This window comes from Accipiter gentilis, chromosome 8 (assembly GCF_929443795.1).
Source record: "Accipiter gentilis chromosome 8, bAccGen1.1, whole genome shotgun sequence".
Lineage (NCBI taxonomy): Eukaryota > Metazoa > Chordata > Aves > Accipitriformes > Accipitridae > Astur > Astur gentilis.
In genome coordinates, this window is record NC_064887.1 from 62,805 (window position 1) to 83,178 (window position 20,374).

At 50.3% G+C, this 20,374-nt stretch overlaps 1 long non-coding RNA gene across 1 annotated transcript; it reads right to left on the reverse strand.

Annotated features, from left to right (window-relative positions):
- Positions 1 to 16,814: 16,814 nt before the first annotated feature.
- LOC126042048 (uncharacterized) lies at positions 16,815 to 18,883 on the reverse strand. Its single transcript, XR_007507049.1, has 3 exons — positions 18,815 to 18,883; positions 17,829 to 17,964; positions 16,815 to 16,991 (listed from the first exon to the last, which is right to left on the reverse strand). It is a non-coding gene; the product is annotated as an uncharacterized LOC126042048 (long non-coding RNA).
- Between the last annotated feature and the right edge of the window lie 1,491 nt (positions 18,884 to 20,374).

Below are 20,374 nucleotides of genomic sequence, written 5' to 3' on the forward strand. Positions count from 1 at the left end.
CTACGAGGGGCCTGCCACAAGCTGCAAAGACTCTAGGGACAACGTGGCATTCTGTGGGCAATGAGGAAAGGCATCCCAAACCCTGAAGGGCACTGTGCCTCACGGCCCTTCTGCTTTCTTCAGAAATACTAAAACTCCATATACAAATACATACAAGATGCTCACCCTAACCCCTGCTAAACAATATCACCATCGGTCTCGTTAAGAGAGATATCAACAACTTAGCAGAATTGGTGAAAAAAACAACGTTCCTTCTTCAATAAAGTTGGGAATTTGAGGAAAACACAATGCATGAAGAATAAAAAAAAAAACAAACACCACACCAAAAAAAAAAACCCAAAAACCAAAACCAATGCATACTATTAAACCATCTTTCTCCCCCTGAACTGATGCAGAGACTGACACTAGGCCTAGTAGATGTAGAAATAGAACGTATGTTTAGACTCAGTGTGTTGCTAAATAAAAGACTCAGGAATTTGTTAGAAGGTTAACAACTGCCTCCGTAAGTTGATTTACGTAGACAAGCCAAGGACATAAAGCACAGGATTCCTGTGTCTGTAATGTAAGACAAAATAACATGCCCTCTTTGAGGAGGTATTCTGTTTGATAAGAAAATATGTTGTCTCTTGTGATGACTGAGCCAAAAGCTAGGTGATAAGCAGAGAAGTTGTTTGTGGGGCCCAGAAGGGGATCGTACTGCGCAAACTCATACAACAAAGTCCAAACAGCGGACAAGTGAGGAAGACTATGGAAGACCACCAGAGGACTCCAGAAGACCACCGAAGACCTTCAACACGCATGCGTAAAGGACATTTACATATGCTAATGACTTCTCCGAAAAATCAATGAATATGTATATTATTTCTCAATAATTTTATGAATATGTAAGACATGTATTTAACCTATAGAATTAGTCCCAGCCAGGAAGCACGTTTGGAGGAGCGATCCCCCGTGCTTCCAGCACTACAATAAAGAATACTTAACTCCATCGCCGAATCCTCATTTCGAGAAACAGAACACTCAAAACAAAATTACTGACCTGAAAAAAAGAAAGTTGGGGGGGGAAAGGCTGCATACAAGTGTGTCGTGGTTTCAGCCCAGCCAGTAACAAAGGACCAAGCAGCCGCTCGCTCACTCCTGCCCCCCTCCGGTGGGATAGGGAGGAGACAGAGGGGAGAAAAGGGAAAAAAAAAAAAAATGGAGCCTTGAGGGTTGAGATAAAGACAGTTTACTGGGACAACACAAAACAAAATTGCAACAACAACAACAACAACAACAACAACAACGGTACTAACGAAAGACTAAACAAAAAGAGTGATGCACAGTGCAACTGCTCACCACCCGGAACCCGACGCTCCGCCACTTCCCCCACCGAAAGTCGAGCGCTCCACCCGGCCCGCTCCCCATTTCTATGCTGAGCATGATGTCACATGGTATGGAATAGCTCCTTGGCTAGTTCAGGTCAGCTGCCCCAGCTATGCCCCCCACATCCCAGGTTCCTGTAAAAATTAACTCTATCCCAGCTGAATCCAGGACAAAGTGTTACTTTCTACCACACATGCTGCTGAACCTTGACTGGTCCTGAAGCTCTTACCTCAGGCAGACACCTCTTCCCCAAAGGGCTGAGCCAGCTCAAAAGCTGCAAAGCACTCAAGGAAGAGCTGAGCACCAACACCAGAGAAACCTAGGAGCACAATGAGCTCCCTCAGCAGAGGCTGTGGCTCAAATAGCCCCGAGCCTCTGCCCACCACCCTTAGCACAATCCCCTGGGAAAGGGGAAGGGCAAACCACCAGCAGTTATAAAGTCAGCTGGAGGAGCAGCAGAGCAGCAGCACTGTCCTCACCTGCTTTAAATTTACAGCAAATAAGACCCTGAACAGAGAAAGTAACCCACCCACCCACCCCCCCCAGAAATGACACTACTTGCTCCTGTGCTACAGCTACACCTACACCTATTGCATCAGCAATGGGACCAGGTAGGGAATTCAACTTAATTTGTCTGGGGTGTAGACAGAAAATGATAGATGCCCTTCCAAACTAGGTAGGAAACTCGCTCATTAAATGCAATGACATTGTTGTTATCAAAATTGATGGGCTTCAGTTTCCTATAAAAAAGCCAAAACGCTCTGGGGTTACGCTTCATTTCTAGCAAGGCTGTGCATACCACCTTACTTCTACCAGAACTACCTTCTGGACAGGAATGAATCAAAGAGCAGAATTCGATCCCTTAAGAATTCCATCTCCAAAATATCTCTGGGTTGCAAAACAAATTCTTTACTGTGAATAAGCAATGATGCAATGTCCCTCTGAGCATGTCTCCAGCTGACTCCCTTAACAGAGGTATGTCCTGGGTTCAGCTAGGATAGAGTTAATTTTTACAGGAACCTGGGAGGTGGGGGCATAGCCAGGGCAGCTGATCTGACCTGGCCAAGGAGCTATTCCATACCATGTGACATCATGCTCAGTATAGAAATGGGGAGTGGGCCAGAGGGTGCTCTCTCTTTTTGGTGGGGGAAGTGGCAGAGTGTCAGGTGCCGGGTGGTGAGCAGTTGCACTGTGCATCACTCTTTTTGTATACTTTTTCATTAGTACCGTTGTTGTTGTTGTAATTTTTTCTTTGTGTTTGTCCCAGTAAACTGCCTTTATCTCAACCCTCGAGGTTCCAGTTTCTTTTTCTTTTCTCTCCTCCGTCTCCTCCCCATCCCACAGGAGGGGGGCGGAGGAGTGAGCGAGCGGCTGCGTGGTCCTTTGTTACCGGCTGGGCTGAAACCACGACAGTCCTTTTTTGGCGCCCAACGTGGGGCACGAAGGGTTGAGATAACGACAGATCTGGCCAGAGCGTGTTGAAACAAATTTGCCAAACGCATTTCTTAGATAAATAGATGTTAGTCACAATGTTGTTTCATTTGTTTACATGGTGGCATTTTGTAAGCTCTTATATGCTCTATGTATTGCCTGTAGTTGCGTATCTCATCTCTGGGAGAGTGATTGGGATTATCATTTTGCTGTACTGGGCAATGTCGACTTATGAAATGATTACATCACTGGTCATGAGGTTAAGCTGGTATCTGTATGAGGCAGTGATATCATTTCCATACTTCGGGCACATTCTGTTGGATTTTATTGGTAATTACACCCAATCCATGGGGAAATTAGGGGGGGATACCTCCCCCCGTCCGTTCACCTCCCTTTTCTCCTTCCGACTAATTACAACAGCTTTTGAGAATTTTGAATATCCTTGGGATGCGCAAGCCAGCGTGCTGTTAGTGCTATGCCTCCTGAATATGTTTCATGTCTTCTTTAGGGCTACAAAAAGGCTCTTTAAGAGTACCACTCTGAGATCTCCCCCAAAGCTGGATACTCATGGGTGGCACGGCATGTGGGAGGATGTGGGCAGTTACCTAGAGAACTTCTCACCGCCAGTGACTTGGAAGTTCACTCCCGAACAACTACAGAACCCTCATGAAGTGATAGAATATTTGAAAGAAAAATGCTGTGGCTATCCCAGAGACGCACAACTCACTACATTGTGCTGGGCCCTGGCCAGTATCTACCAAACACTGCTTGATACTAGGCAGCACCCTCAGGGAGAAAAGATGGAAAACAGGACAACAGGCACCGTGGCTACCCCAACCCCGACAACAGGCACCGCGGCTAAACCAGAGAACCAACCTGTGCCAGTATCAGTCGCCCCTGTACAGAAAAAGAAACACACAAAGACATCAGTTCGCTTAGCGAAAGATGAAGATGAACCAGGGTCATCGCGAGAACAGGAGGAAGAGGCAGAACCTGAAATAATTACCCCATCTCTATCCATGAGTGAGTTGCGTGACATGCGAAAAGATTTTAGCCGCCACCCAGGTGAGCGCATTGTTACCTGGCTGCTCCGATGCTGGGATAGTGGGGCTAGTAGTGTGGAATTAGAGGGTAAGGAAGCTAAGCAGTTGGGATCTCTGTCTAGGGAAGGAGGCATCGACAAGGCAATTGGGAGAAAAACACAAGTCCTCAGCCTCTGGAGGCGACTTCTGTTAGGTGTAAAGGAAAGATACCCCTTCAGGGATGAAGTTACATGTCACCAAGGCAAGTGGACCACCATGGAGAGAGATATCCAGTACCTGAGAGAATTAGCCGTGCTGGAGGTGATTTATAATGATCCAGAAAATGCGCAGTCACCCACAGGTCCAGATGAAGTCCAATGCACACAACCCATGTGGCAGAAGTTTCTACGAAGTGCACCACCAACCTATGCCAACTCATTGGCAGTAATGTCCTGGAAAGAAGGCTATGGACAAACGGTGGATGAATTGGCTGTCCAACTCCGGCAATACAAAGGAAGTCTCTCTTCCTCCCTATGGGCCTGTGTCTCAGCTGTAGAGGGGTTGTCCCGAGAGTTCCAGCAATTCAAAGTGGATCTGTCCTCCTCCTCACCTGTACAGGCCCACATCACAGTTATTGGGAGTAAGCATTCCTCTGCCCAAGAGAGAGGAGAGAGAAAGTACACACGACGGGCTAACCTGTGGTTTTACCTGCGTGACAATGGAGAGGACATGAGGAAGTGGGATGGAAAACCTACCTCAGTCTTGGATGCACGGGTACAGGAGTTGCGAGAAAAAGCAACCAGAAAAGAGAATTCTTCTTGGAAAACTGCTGCTCCAGTTTCCTGTGAGCAGTCCCCCAGACACAGCAGACGGGCTGATCTCATTTCTGATCCCCTTGTAGGGATTTCTGATTCACGTGTGCAGAAAGTAACAGATATTCTAACCAGGATTAGAGGGGCCCTGCCTCCAGCCAGGTGGAGGAGAGGGACAACCGAGTCTACTGGACAGTGTGGATTCGATGGCCCGGCACATCAGACCCACAGGAATATAAGGCTCTAGTGGACACTGGTGCACAATGTACCCTAATGCCATCGAGTTATAAAGGGGCAGAACCCATCTGTATCTCTGGTGTGACAGGGGGATCCCAAGAGCTAACCATATTGGAAGCTGAAATGAGTCTAACCGGGAATGAGTGGCATAAACACCCCATTGCGACTGGCCTGGAGGCCCCGTGCATCCTTGGTATAGATTATCTCAGGAGGGGGTATTTCAAGGACCCAAAAGGGTACCATTGGGCCTTTGGTATAGCTGCATTGGAGACGGAGGAGATTGAACAGCTGTCTACCCTGCCGGGTCTCTCCCAAGACCCTTCGGTTGTGGGGTTGCTGAAGGTTGAAGAACAACAGGTGCCAATTGCTACCACGATGGTGCACCGATGGCAATATCGCACCAACCGAGACTCCCTGATCCCCATCCATAAGCTGATTTGCCAATTGGAGAGCCAAGGAGTGATCAGCAAGACTCACTCACCCTTTAGTAGTCCCATATGGCCCGTTCGGAAATCCAGTGGGGAATGGAGACTAACAGTAGATTATCGTGGGCTGAATGAAGTCACGCCACCGCTGAGCGCTGCTGTACCAGATATGTTAGAGCTTCAATATGGACTGGAATCAAAGGCAGCTAAGTGGTATGCCACAATTGACATTGCTAATGCATTTTTCTCCATTCCTTTGGCAGCGGAGTGCAGGCCTCAGTTTGCTTTCACTTGGAGGGGCGTCCAGTACACCTGGAATCGACTGCCCCAGGGGTGGAAACACAGCCCCACCATTTGCCATGGACTGATCCAGGCTGCACTAGAAAAAGGTGAAGCTCCAGAGTACCTGCAATATATTGATGACATCATCGTATGGGGCAACACGGCAGAAGAAGTTTTTGAGAAAGGGAAGAAAATAATCCAAATCCTTTTGAAAGCTGGTTTTGCCATAAAAGAAAGTAAGGTCAAGGGACTTGCACAGGAAATCCAGTTCTTAGGAGTGAAATGGCAAGATGGGCATCGTCAGATCCCTGCAGACGTGATCAACAAAATAGCAGCTATGTCCTCACCGACTAACAAAAAGTAAACACAGGCTTTCTTAGGTGTTGTGGGCTTTTGGAGAATGCATATTCCAAATTACAGTCAAATTGTAAGCCCTCTCTACCAAGTTACTCGGAAGAAGAACGATTTTAAATGGGGGCCTGAGCAACGACAAGCCTTTGAACAGATTAAGCAGGAGATTGTTCACGTGGTAGCTCTTGGGCCAGTCCGGACAGGACAAGGTATTAAAAATATGCTCTACACTGCAGCTGGTGAGAATGGCCCTACCTGAAGCCTTTGGCAGAAAGCACCTGGGGAGACCCGAGGCCGACCTCTGGGGTTTTGGAGTCAGGGATATCGAGGATCCGAGGCTCGCTATACTCCAACTGAAAAAGAGATCTTGGCAGCATATGAAGGAGTTCGAGCCGCCTCAGAAGTGGTTGGTACTGAAACACAGCTCTTCTTAGCACCCCGACTGCCAGTGCTGGGCTGGATGTTCAAAGGGAAAGTTTCCTCTACACATCACGCGACTGACGCCACGTGGAGTAAGTGGATTGCACTGATCACACAGCGGGCTCGCATAGGAAACCCCAGTCGCCCAGGAATGTTAGAAGTGATCACGGACTGGCCAGAAGGCAAAGATTTTGGAATGTCGCCAGAGGAAGAGGTGACACGGGCTGAAGAGGCCCCGCTGTATAATAAACTGCCAGAAAATGAGAGGCAATATGCCCTGTTCATTGATGGGTCTTGTCGCATTGTGGGAAAACATTGGAGGTGGAAGGCTGCTGTATGGAGTCCTACACGACTAGTCGCAGAAACTGCTGAAGGAGAAGGTGAATCGAGTCAGTCTGCAGAGGTGAAAGCCATCCAGCTAGCATTAGACATTGCTGAAAGCAAAAAGTGGCCAGTGCTCTATCTCTATACTGACTCATGGATGGTGGCAAATGCCCTATGGGGGCGGCTACAGCAATGGAAGAAGAGCAACCGGCAGCGCAAAGGTAAACCCATCTGGGCTGCCGCACTGTGGCAAGATATTGCTGTTTGGATAGAGAAGCTAGTGGTAAAAGTACATCACGTAGATGCTCATGTACCCAAGAGTCGAGCCACTGAAGAACATCAAAACAGTCAGCAGGCAGATCAGGCTGCCAAGATTGAAGTGTCTCACGTAGACCTGGACTGGCAACGTAGGGGTGAGCTATTTATGGCTCGGTGGGCCCACGATACCTCAGGCCATCAGGGAAGAGATGCTACATATAGATGGGCTCGAGATCGAGGGGTGGACTTGACCATGGACACTATCGCACAGGTCATCCGTGAATGTGAAACACGTGCTGCAATTAAGCAAGCCAAGCGGCAAAAACCCCTGGCGCATGGAGGGCAATGGCTGAAATATAAACAGTGGGAGGCCTGGCAGACTGACTATATCACACTCCCATGAACACGCCAAGGCAAGTGCCATGTGCTTACAATGGTGGAAGCAACCACTGGATGGCTGGAGACATACCCTGTGTCCCATGCCACTGCCCAGAACACTATCCTGGGCCTTGAAGAGAAAATTTTATGGCAACACGGCACCCCAGAAAGAATCGAGTCGGACAACGGGACTCACTTCCGAAACAACCTCGTAGACACCTGGGCCAAAGAACATGGCAGTGAGTGGGTGTATCACATCCCTTATCACGCACCGGCCTCTGGAAAAATCGAACGATACAATGGACTGCTGAAAACTACATTGAGAGCGATGGGGGGTGGAACTTTCAAGCATTGGGATACACATTTAACAAAAGCCACCTGGTTAGTTAATACTAGAGGATCCTCCAATCGGGCTGGCCCCGCCCAACCAAGAGTTCCACATACTGTAGAAGGGGATAAAGTCCCTGTAGTGCGCATGAGGAGTATGTTAGGAAAGACAGTCTGGGTTAGTCCTCCCTCAAGCAGAGGCAAACCCATTCAAGGGGTTGTTTTTGCTTAAGGACCTGGGTACACCTGGTGGGTGATGCAGAAGGATGGGGAAGTTCGATGTGTACCTCAGGGAGATTTGATTTTGGGAGAGAATAGCCAGTGAATTGGGCTGTATGATATTTAACTGCTAAATAACCTGCCAATGCATGTCATTGTATCTATAGTGTCTATATGCCATATCAAGGGTATTATTGTGAGAATTATCCAAATGACTACAGAATGGACTTTTGAAACTGAGCCAAGTACAACAGCGATAGAACTTGAACTGGCACCCAGCAATTTCCTCAAGATCAACATCTTTGACCTGCAGACCAAGGGCGTGAGTTGCACCAACTATAATAGCCACAAGTTCCAGAGACAACATACAACGACCCAACATCTCACCATCTCTCTCTTATCCTGAAGAACTGTTAAAACAGACAGAGCCCCAAGATCGATGGACACATTAGAGGGATAGCCCATAGGCTAAAAGAACACCATGTCTGTGTGTGTGCAAGGTCGGAGCGGGGGGGAGTCCATATACTTATATATAAGACAAGGAAAGGAGTAGTGGTTGATTGGGAAAAAATGTAAGATCTGGGCATGATGTAGATGGTATAGAATAAGGGGTGGATAATGTCCTGGGTTCAGCTGGGATAGAGTTAATTTTTACAGGAACCTGGGAGGTGGGGGCATAGCCGGGGCAGCTGACCTGAACTGGCCAAGGAGCTATTCCATACCATATGACATCATGCTCAGTATATAAATGGGGAGCGGGCCAGCGGGTGCCCTCTCTTTTCAGTGGGGGAAGTGGCGGAGTGTAAGGTCCCGGGTGGTGAGCAGTTGCACTGTGCATCACTCTTTTTGTATACTTTTTCATTAGTACCGTCGTTGTTGTTGTAATTTTTTCTTTGTGTTTGTCCCAGTAAACTGCCTTTATCTCAACCCTCGAGGTTCCAGCTTCTTTTTCTTTTCTCTCCTCCGTCTCCTCCCCATCCCACCGGAGGGGGGCGGAGGAGTGAGCGAGCGGCTGCGTGGTCCTTTGTTACCGGCTGGGCTGAAACCACGACAAGGTACAAGAGCCCCAAAGCACAAAAGACACCACACGACCCCCATGGAAATACATGGGGGGGACCAGGCAGCAGCCATGCCCTACAAGGACAGGGCAGGGGGGCAACGACACCCCCTGCAGTCATGCAGGAAAGGGTCAGCAGAAGCCACACCCCTGTGGGTCGGGGGGCGTCGGGGCAGCCACAAATGACACCAAGAAAACATGGAACTTCGGGGATACACGGCCAGTGGGGGGAAGGGGGTGACGCCCCCACCAATCGGCATGGGAAAAAACTCACAGGGAAGGTGGGTTAGATGGATAATTTGCGGTGGTAAGCTACGTGCGCAAGAACATGCACAGGCTGAGGGGGTCATGCATAAGGTTTACCTTCACCAGGGGCTCCAACTAGGTAATCCAGAGCAGGTAAACTCATCTGGGATCATCTGCAACAGCAATTCCACTCTGGGGGAACCTCCTAACCTACAGCTCCCCAGAGACTTTGAGCTCTGCTACATGCCCACAAAATAAAGTCCAGTCCCAAGGCTTGTAATCTACGAGGGGCCTGCCACAAGCTGCAAAGATTCTAGGGACAACGTGGCATTCTGTGGGCAATGAGGAAAGGCATCCCAAACCCTGAAGGGCACTGTGCCTCACGGCCCTTCTGCTTTCTTCAGAAATACTAAAACTCCATATACAATTACATACAAGATGCTCACCCTAACCCCTGCTAAACAACATCACCATCAGTCCCGTTAAGAGGTATCAGCAATGTACAGAGCATACAGCAGAACTCGTGAAGAAAACAAGGTTCCTTTTTCGATAAAGTTGGGAATTCCAAAAAAACACATTGCATGAAGAATTAAAAACAAACAAACAATGCCTACTATTAAACCATCTTTCTACCCCTGAACACTCAAAACAAAACTACGGACCTGAAGAAAAAGAAGGGGCCGGGGGGAAGCAGCTGCATACAAGTGTTACTTTCTACCACACATGCTGCAGAACCTTGACTGGTCCTGAAGCTCTTACCTCAGGCAGACACCTCTTCCCCAAAGGGCTGAGCCAGCTCAAAAGCTGCAAAGCACTCAAGGAAGAGCTGAGCACCAACACCAGAGAAACCCAGGAGCACAATGAGCTCCCTCAGCAGAGGCTGTGGCTCAAATACCCCCAAGCCCCCGCCCACCACCCTTAGCACAATCCCCTGGGAAAGGGGAAGGGCAAACCACCAGCAGTTATAAAGTCAGCTGGAGGAGCAGCAGGAGTGTTCTCACCTGCCTTAAATTTACAGCAAATGAGACCCTGAACAGAGAAGGTAACCCCCCAGGAAATGACACTACTTGCGCCTGTACTACAGCTACAACTATTGCATCGGCAATGTGACCAGGTAAGGAGTTAATCTTAATTTTTCTGAGGCGCAGACAGAAAAAGACATTTGTGTCTCTAAACTAGGTAGGAAATTAGCTCGTTAAATGCAATGACAATGTAGTTATTAAAATCACAGTGGTCACTGGCGAGGCCAGCAGACGCAATGATAAGTTGGTGGCTAAGCGCTAGATTGAGGCGGACCAGGAGGTTCCCGAGGCCCAGGAGCCCTGGGGAAGAGCAGAGGAACCGTGCAGAGCAGGCAGCTCTCGCGAGAGAGGCTGACGCGGCGTGGGCTTTGCCAGGGGCAACCGTGGGAGATTTAAATGGCCCTGAGGAGCGCCAGCGACCGGGAGCTTGGCAAGCAGGGCGTGGTGCGTCAGAAAGGCATGCCGTGGTGTGTCGGGGGATGCAATGAGTCTACGGAATTCCTGACAGTTCAAGAACAGCGCGACCTTGAGCAGCTTGTAGTATATCCTTAAGAAGTCTGGAAAGATCCGAGAAGACCAGTACGAAAACAAGACAGTGATAAGAAGAACCGTCCTGACAAACTCACCAATCATGAATTGTTAGTTACTAACTAAGCCAATCATATACTAACACATACTCTGAAGAAGGGGATAAAAAGGTGCGTTAGAACAATAAAGTAGCCATTTTGCGTGATCCATCACTTGTCGTGTCCGTCTCTACCGCGACAGTGGTGCGGCACTTTGCGTGGCAGTTCGTGCAGGCAGGGCGCAGCCCCCCCCCCTTCCCAGCTCAAGCAGGCTACTGAAGCGGTGGGCATCGTCCTCAGAAGGGGACCCCAGTATGGCTGCCACTGAGATGAAAGCCATCGCTAGGAAAAACGTGGTGACGCGGGCTGAGCTCCCATGTAAACGTGCAGCTGTCCGGGTATCTGGCTGAGGGGAGTGCCTGAGTCTATCACTGATGCTGGAGGGCAGCAGGGACACCTCTTGTGTGAGATGTGACCAGGTAGATGATCTGCTCAGCCTGGTGGCAGAGCTGAAGGAGGAAGTGGAAAGGTTGAGGAGTATCAAGGAGCATGAGAGGGAGATAGATTGGTGGACCCACACCCTACCATCCCTGGGGCAGAGGCAGCAGATGGAGGCTCCGCGAGAAGCGGAGGTTCCCCTGCCCCCTCGCCACCAGGCAGGAGGGGACCTAAGAGATGCAGGGGAATGGATACAGGTCCCTGCTCGGGGAGGCAGGCGAGTCCCCTCCCGGTCTCCCTCACCTTCCCAGTTGCCCCTACGCAACAGGAGCGTAGCTCTGGAACTTGAGGACCAGGTCAATGAAGATCAGGGTGTAGGCGAAGCCCTATCCAGGGAGGCGCCTAGGCTCAGTCGGGCAGCCCCACGCGTTCCCAAAGCCCACCAAAAAAAGAAAAAGGAGGGTAATTGTCATAGGCGACTCCCTTCGGAGGGGGACAGAGAGCCCAATATGCAGTCCTGACCCATCCCACAGGATGAGGAGGAGAGGGAAGGCCGATAAGGCAGATATTGTGCTGAGAGTCTGTAATAGACTGCCTGACCGGGTTGAAGAGACGGATGAACCATTCTACAAGCGGCTGGCAGGGCACTAGGGCGATCAGTGGAAGGAGCACAGGTAGTGTTTTCCTCAATCTCTCAGTGGCAGGGAAATATACTGAAAGGAACAGGAAACCACACCTGGTGATTACGTGGCTCAGAGGCTGGTGGCATCAGTGGCGTTTGGGGTTTTTTGATCACGGGGAGGTTTACACGGCACCGGGCTTGCTAGCAACAGATGGTATTCGGCTATCTCAAAGGGGTAAAAGAATCCTCGCTTGTGAGATAGCGGGGCTCATAGAGAGGGCTTTAAACTAGGGTTGAAGGGGGTAAGGGATAAGACTAGGTGCACCAGAGATGAGCCTGGGGGCAGCGTGTGCCGACGTTAGGGGTGGATTCGATAGGCCAGCTCGAATGCATCTATGCCAACGCACGCAGCACGGGCGATAAACGGGAGGAGCTGGAAGCCATCACGCTGCAGGATACATATGACTTAATCCCCATCACAGAAACACAGTGGGATGACTCCCGTGAATGGAGTGTTGCGACGGATGGCTACGAGCTCCTCAGAAGGGATAGGCAAGGTAGAAGAGGTGTTGGGGTGGCTCTCTATGTTATGCAGGGTTTGGACCATACAGAGCTACCCGAGTGCGATGACAAGGTGGAGCGCTTATGGGTGAGGATGAGAGGGAAGGCCGATAAGGCAGATATTGTGCTGGGAGTCTGTTACAGACCGCCCGACCGGGTCGAAGTGACGGATGAATCGTTCTACAAGCGGCTGGCAGTAGTCTTAGAATCGCGTGCCCTTGTTCTCGTGGGGGACTTCAAGCGTCCAGACACCTGCTGGAAATATGCCACAGCAGAGAGTAAACAGTCTAGGAGGTTCCTGGAGCGTGTGGTAGATAACTTCCCGACACAGGCGGTAGGTGAGCCGACCAGGGGAGGAGCCTTGCTAGATCTATTGTTTACGAACAGGGAAGGACTGGTGGGAGGTGTGATGGTCACAGGCTGTCTTGGGCTTAGCGACCATGAAATGACAGAATTCTCAATTCTTGGTGAGGCAAGGAAGGGGGTTAGCAAAACCAGCGCTCTGGACTTCCAGAGGGCAAACTTTGGCCTCTTTGAGGCACTGGTTGAGAGAGTCCCTTGGGAGACGGTCCTGAAGGGCAAAGGGATCCAGGAAGGACGGACGTTCTTTAAGAAGGAAATCTTACTAGCTCGGGACCAGGCTATTCCCCCGTGCCGCAAGTCGAATCGCCGAGGAAAAAGACCGGCCTGGCTGAACGGGGAACTTTTGCTAGGAGTCAGGAAACAAAAGGAGAATCTATCATCTCTGGAAGAAAGGGCGGGCAACCTGGGAGGAGTGCAGGCATCTTGTTAGGTCATAGAGAAAGGAAATTAGAAAGACAAAAGCTCAGCTAGAAGGAAATCTGTCCGCTGTCATAAGAGACGACAAAAAATGTTTTTACAAATACGTTAACGGTCAAAAGAATCCCAAGGAACATATCTATCCTTTAAGGGATACAGAAGGAAACATTGCCACCAGAGATGAGGAAAAGGCCGAGGTACTTAATGCCTTCTTTGCCTTAGTCTTTAATAGGGAGACCAGTTGTCCTCAGGGTACTCTGCCTCCTGAGCTAGAAGCTGAGGATGAAGAGCAGAATATATCCCCCAGGAAGAAGTAGTTAGTGACCTACTACGCCATCTGGATGCTCACAAATCTATGGGACCAGATGGAATCCATCCAAGAGGGCAGAGGGAACTGGCAGAGGTGCTTCCCTAGCTGCTCTCCATCATCTATTGGCGATCCTGGTCAACGGGGGAGGTCCCAGAGGACTGGAGACTTGCCGGTGTGACGCCCATTTACGAGAAGGGTCGGAGGGAGCATCCGGGGAACTACGGGCCTGTCAGCCTGACCTCGGTACCGAGGAAGATTATGGAACGGTTTGCCTTGAGAGCGCTCACGTGGCAAGTCTGGGACAAGCAGGGGATTGGGCCTGGTCAGCGTGGGTTTATGAAAGACAGGTTCTGCTTGACCAACCCGATCTCCTTCTGTGACCAGGTGACCCACCTAGTGGATGAGGGAAAGGCTGTGGATGATACCTACCTTGACTGCAGCAAGGCCTTTGATACCATCTCTCATGGCATACTCCTTGAGAAGCTGTCATGTCCTGTCTCAGACAAGTGTACTCTTTGCTGGGTGAAAAACTGGCAGGATGGACGAGCCCAGAGGGTTGTGGTGAATGGGGTTAAATCCGGTTGGCGGCGGGTCACTAGTGGTGTTCCCCAGGGCTCGGTGTTGGGCCCGGTTCTGCTTAACGCCTTTATCGACGATTTGGACGAGGAGATCGAGTGCCTCCTCAGCAAGTTTGCAAACGACACCAACTTGAGAGGCAGGGTCGATCTCCTTGAGGGTAGGAAGGCTCTACGCAGGTATCTGGACAGTCTGGATCGATGAGCCGAGGCCAACTGTATGAAATTCAGCGAGGCTGAGTGCTGGGTCCTACGCTTCAGTTGCGGCGCCCCCGTGCAGCGCTATGGGCTTGGGGAAGAGTGGCTGGAAAGCTGCCCGGCAGGGAAAGACCTGGGGATGCTGGTTGACAGCCGGTTGAATGTGAGCCAGCAGTGTGCCCAGGTGGCCAGGAAGGCCAGTGGCATCCTGGCCTGTATCGGAAATAGCGTAGCCGGCGGGAGCAGGGAGGTAATTGTTCCCCTGTATTCGGCACTAGTGAGGCCACACCTCGAGTACTGCGTTCAGTTTTGGGCCCCTTGCTACAGGAAAGACGTTGAGTTGCTGGAACGTGTCCGGAGAAGGGCAACCGAGTTGGCGAGGGGCCTGGAGCGTAACTCTGATGAGGAACGGCTGAGGGAACTGGGGTGGTTTAGTCTGGAGAAAAGGAGGCTGAGGGGAGACCTTATCGCTCTCTACAACTACCTGAAAGGAGATTGTAGCGAGGTGGGTACCGGTCTCTTCTATCAAGTAACTAGAAATAGGACGAGAGAAAATGGCCTGAAGTTGCGCCAGAGAAGGTTTAGATTGGATATCAGAAAAAAACCTATTTACTGAGAGGGTTGTCAGGCATTGGAACAGGCTGCCCAGGGTAGCGATGGAGTCACCATCCCTGGAGGTGCTCAAAACACACGTAGATGTGGCACTTCGGGACATGATTTAGCAGGCATGGTGCTGTTGGGTTGGTGGTTGGACTTAATGATCTTAGAAGTCCTTTCCAAATTTGACGATTTGATTCTATTCTAGGGAGCAGAACAGAAATGTAGCAAGAAAGGAAAAAAAAGGAAGGGAGGGAGAGCAAAGGGAGAGAGACACAAAGACTGGAAGAAGGACAAAGGGATGACAGAGGAAAAAAATAGCGATAGGCTGCAGGAGAGAGATGGAGGAGTTCAAAAAAGACACAGGGAGCATGACAGAACGAGAAAGAGAAACAAGGGACAGAGCAGGACAGCACTGGAGGAAAAAACAACTGTGATTGATAGGCTGTGAGAGAGATATGGAGGAAGAGAGAAAAGAGAAGGGACAGCTAGCTCGAGAGGGGGATGCAGTTAGAAAGGATGGAAGAGGGAAGGGAACAGAGAGAAATACAAAAAAGATCACAAGAGGAAGCAGGGCAGAGGGACAGCAATAGAAGAAAAAAGGGAGAGGGATCTGGACAGATGGAGAAAAAAGCAGGAGGAATAGATACAACGTGATACGACGGGACAGAAAGTAAGATAGCGCGACAGACGATAGTCATGACAAGAGATAGAGAGAGACTATGAAAAGCACAGGAGATTGGAGAGAGAAAGACAAGACATGAATAAAAAGAGTAGGGAGCACCACAAAGGGTCAGGGAAAGAAAAGAACAGGAAGGACAACAGGGACAGTGAAATACAGAATAAAAAAAACCCTCACATGTTACACGCATCTTATCCACTCATCAAGCCCATTTCAGAGTTACACAGTACCTCAGTCCCTTTAAGAAAAGTAGCACCGCGCCCGAGCCCATTTCGGCGGCGCACCGCGCCCGAGCCCATTTCGGCGGCGCACCGCGCCCGAGCCCAGTTCGGCGGCGCACCGCGCCCGAGCCCATTTCGGCGGCGCACCGCGCCCGAGCCCATTTCGGCGGCGCACCGCGCCCGAGCCCATTTCGGCGGCGCACCGCGCCCGAGCCCATTTCGGCGGCGCACCGCGCCCGAGCCCATTTCGGCGGCGCACCGCGCCCGAGCCCATTTCGGCGGCGCACCGCGCCCGAGCCCATTTCGGCGGCGCACCGCGCCCGAGCCCATTTCGGCGGCGCACCGCGCCCGAGCCCATTTCGGCGGCGCCCCGCGCCCGAGCCCATTTCGGCGGCGCACCGCGCCCGAGCCCATTTCGGCGGCGCACCGCGCCCGAGCCCATTTCGGCGGCGCACCGCGCCCGAGCCCATTTCGGCGCCGCACCGCGCCCGAGCCCATTTCGGCGCCGCACCGCGCCCGAGCCCATTTCGGCGGCGCACCGCGCCCGAGCCCATTTCGGCGCCGCACCGCGCCCGAGCCTGAGCCCATTTCACGGTTCTCTAGCTACAGCTCCGATTTCAGAGTTGTGCAATCACTAGAGCCAGGAATGCACCCCCTTTCCATTAACCCAGCAGCAGCTACATTTACCTCAAGGTATCTACAACTCGCCCTTGGATGCCTGATTCCAACAGACACTTTCACTCACTTCAACAGCTAAGTTTACCTATGGGCACATGCTTCGCTCTGCACTTGCCTTTGTGATTGCCATTAGTACTGTGATTCCCACAAGGACACCTAATTACCTGTCTTTCTTTCGTTTTGTTCTTAGTGCTTCATTTGGTCCATTACTCATTCCACATACTTTCAGCTATGTCAGTATTTAAAGTCCAATTCTACAACCTTCTTTTTCTACAATATATAGAAAAGACTTTACGGCCTCACTTGTCAAATATTTGACACTATTAGTTCTAGTCCTCTTTTAATCCTTATTTTTACAAATACATTTAAACTCCAAAAAATCTAGCATTGCCTGAAGAAGAAATGCCACTATTTAGTACCTGCAGTGCTCTACGGAGTGGTCTTTTCCACATTCCTCGCTCCCATTACATCCGTCGCTGCACATCCAGAAGCTTTACTCCCTGAGGTGACATTACCTGCATGATCCCCGTTCCCGGGCAGCAAACGAGGGAGCTCCGCTCATCTTGACAGACTGTCCACTTCCACACCTCGACACAAAACCAGAAATTGAAAAATATCATTACCTCACAAGCTACAAAGAGCAACCAAATATTTTACAAACCCACCACAGACAAATAGAGTTACGCTCACGCACTTCACAACCCTGGCCTACTCCATGCTGGCCATCTAGTCCAACTCCCCCCACCCTTCGCCCACAAAATCCTCAACTGTCTTCCAAGGACCATCCACCGAACAACATATTTCCCTGCGCTGACTGGCAATTACCAGGTTCCAGGGGAGCGCTCCACCGGAACGGCGTTCCCGGGAACCTTGGAAAAAAAAAAAAAAAAAAAAAAAAAAAAAAAAAAAAAAAAAAAAAAAAAATCGCCCTGCCTTTGAAAACCCGGGCCCGAGGCAGACCCCACTCCAAACACTGGCAATCAACATTGCCTCATGGAGCAGCTGGGACCAGGGAAAAGAAAAAAATTGGGGCAGGGGAGGACACACCAAAAACCAACCCAGATCCCAGCTGGGGTTTTTTATTCTAAGTTTTTGGGTTTTTTTCCCTAATTCCCTGAAAAACCATCTCAACTCTACATCCAACCTGAAAGGGAAAAAAAACCCAAAAAGTCTAAACCACATAACCCTACAAGGTTAGACACATTCACAACACACCACTCATTCAGACGACATGCACGCCAGCCCTCACTCTCACCTCATCTATCCTACCGCCCACAGGCCTGGAGAGGCCGTCACCCCGTGCCTGCGGCAGCGGGGGCCTCAAAAATCGCCCTACCTGCAAAAACCCAGGCCCCAGCCCAACCTCCTTCCAACCAACCTCCCCACAAACTGCCCTTCCGTTACACCAACATTTCAACACGCACCATCATCTCCACCATCCGTGCATGTTCAACCCGATACTGAGCTTTCACAGTGCCACGTGTCACAGTCCAACCTCCGTAGCAGCCATGTCACCTAAACGCAAGGTTCCTTCAAGCGCCTCTCGTGCCCTGTCATCACCTGCAAAAACAACACACAAAGCTTGTCAACAGACACTTCATCCTCGAGAGAGAAGTCAAGTCCTCCACTGCTCCCCTATCCTGCTTCCCACCTATTCCAAAAATAACACATCCTCACAGCCAGTGTCCTCCATGGCACTTGAAAAAAACAGAGCATCACAAACACAGAGCTCTCCCAAAGTTACCGATCGCTCCAAGACCCATCACGCTGCTACTCAGACCTCAAGGCCTTGACCAGTTCTAGAGACCTGCCACAAAGCATCTGCATAAACAAGATGAACACCATTGCCCAGTTCCTGCCTTACTCAATGCTAGTTCACAGTCCAATTGCGATCCCCTCAACTCTTTGCATGCAAAGAGCCCAAAGACATTAAACCTTCTATGCTGCCTCTACAATGCCATACAAGACACACACGAACGTAGAGCCATGTAATTCACGTGCAAATATAATGCCATACAAGGCAGTACTCTTACCTCGGTCAAGGCAAAACAACTCAGAGCACTGCCATACCAGTCAAAACGGAACAGGGCCAATGCAAGAGACTCTCACGTGACAGTCAATACAAGTACAGACCAAAACAATACAAAACCAATACAGAACCATAGAAGGCAAGGCAGTCTCAGGTGGCAATCCATACAAGTACAGAGCACTGCAATACAAAACACAATGAAGGGCCAGGCAATGCGAGACAGTCTCACATGACAGTCAATACAAATACACAACAAAACAACACAGGGCAAAGACAAATACAGACCAATACAATGCAAGAAAACTGCAAAACACAGCAAAGCAAAGCAGTCTCATAGAGCCACCGGACGCATCTTCCTTCAGAGTCCACTCACGGACTCACCTCCTTACAGCGCTCTGCTGCCTTCCCGCATCGCTCGGTGGGACGCATCCTGTTCCTCCACATCTGAAAACCCCCCCCCCACACATACTGAACGAGTCACCTGGATACACAGCAAGAGCTTCACAACTCCAGAGGTCTTGATTCCATCTACAAAGTCCATCTGGAGTCCAGCTACAGCCTGTCATTTAAAAACAAACAAAAAAAAAAAAAACAAAAAACAAACAAACAAAAAACCCACCCACCCCCCCCCTCCACTGTAGGGTTCAATTATATGGAACTTAGTTACTGGGCCTGAAAGTAGCTCATGGTTGCAAGAGCGTTCCAGACACCTTTGGAAGGCCCTGAACAGAACAAACAAGAAGATAGAAGAAGAAAGATCCCAATTAGAAAAACACAGGTGCACATTCCACGATAAAGGGAACTTGGCACAACCAACCTCAATTCAGGGGCTTATCTCAACCGATTGGACTAAGACAAGTTTTGCATGCTCTAACATAGCCAATTATATCCTGTGTGTATGTGCGTGTACAAAGCAAGTATAACTAACTGTATCTTAGGTTTATACGCATGGACAGTATCGATGTAACCAATCACCGCTTACGCTTGTGCGCGTGGACACCACATGCTTGCGTGCAGCAGCCAATCAAAGCTTTTAAACAACTTAGAGAATTGTATAAGAATGATCAGCTAAGCTCAATAAAGGGGCGACTTTAATCATCATACTGGTGTTCTATCGTCTGGGCCCCGCACGGAGTAACCCTAAACCCTACACCCCACCAACCAAAAAAAAAATCAGGGCCAAACTTGGAGCCCATCACGTGCAAGTCTTAACACCTTAGAGAGTCAAATCCGCTTCACTGCCCCTCAACAGCCCCTGCCACACGGCTCCAATCATCTCCATGAAACACTATCGGCACGGCTGTCGGCGCAGCCCACTGATGGCTACTCGAGCCGAGATGACTGCACAACCCTCACCTAAACGGTCTAGGCACATCAACGTTTCACCCGTAGACTCTTATCGCTGTTCCACCTACCCCTGACTCTACATCCCCGGGCAGAGCAGCTCCAAGCCAAGCACACCGTGTGCAGAACGTCACCACGCGGAACACTACCAACGAGGTGATTCAAAGAGAGAGAAAACTCTCGGCAAGAATGACCCCCAGACGGGAGGCGCCGTCGGGCAAGATGACCTACAGGGCCGCAACCGCGAGGTCAGGAGGCTCCACGGCAGACCCAGAGGAGTCAAACGGAACGGCCCGTTACAAGACAGCACTGTCAAAACCCAGACGACAGATGTGCCAGAAGCCTGGTGTCGAGACCTAAGGATGTCAGGATGCGGGGAAGAAGTCCCAGTCCGAGAAAACGGACGGCTAGAGAGCAGAGCTGTCGATGCAGCCCAAAAGAATGCTGCCAAAGAGCACCGACCGGAACCTGCCAAGATCAATCCATGCTTTAGAGCTCCGAGCACAAGAAAAGAAGCACCCGATTGGCACCGGGCCGATGAGTAAGAGCATTCGAAACCCTAGGGACAGCACCCGAAGCGCATGCCTCGCTCCTCCG